Source organism: Gavialis gangeticus, unplaced genomic scaffold (genome assembly GCF_001723915.1).
Source record: "Gavialis gangeticus isolate Ggan-Ray unplaced genomic scaffold, GavGan_comp1, whole genome shotgun sequence".
NCBI lineage: Eukaryota > Metazoa > Chordata > Crocodylia > Gavialidae > Gavialis > Gavialis gangeticus.
Window position 1 is genome coordinate 147264403 of NW_017728992.1, and position 445 is coordinate 147264847.

Genomic DNA, 445 nt, shown 5'->3' on the forward strand with positions numbered 1-445 from the left:
TCTGGGCGCCGCACTTCAAGAGGGATGTGGACAACATGGAGAGGGTTCAGAGGAGGGCCACTCGCATGATCAGGGGGCAGCAGGGGAGGCCCTACGAGAAGAGGCTACAGGACCTGAACCTGTTCAGCCTCCACAAGAGGAGGATGAGGTGGGATCTAGTGGCCTGTTACAAACTAGTCGGGGGAGGGGGGGGAAAAAATCAGCAGGCACTGGGGAAGTCCCTGTTCCCCCCAGCATTGCCAGGAGTGACCAGGAATAACGGTCACAAGCTGGTAGAGGGAAGATTTAGGCTAGATATCAGGAGGTGCTACTTCACGGTCAGGGCAGCTAGGGTCTGGAATCAACTTCCAAAAGAGGTCGTGCTGGCTCTTACTCTGGGGGTCTTTAAGAAGAGGTTAGATGAACACCTTGCTGGGGTCGTTTGACCCCAGTACTCTTTCCTGCC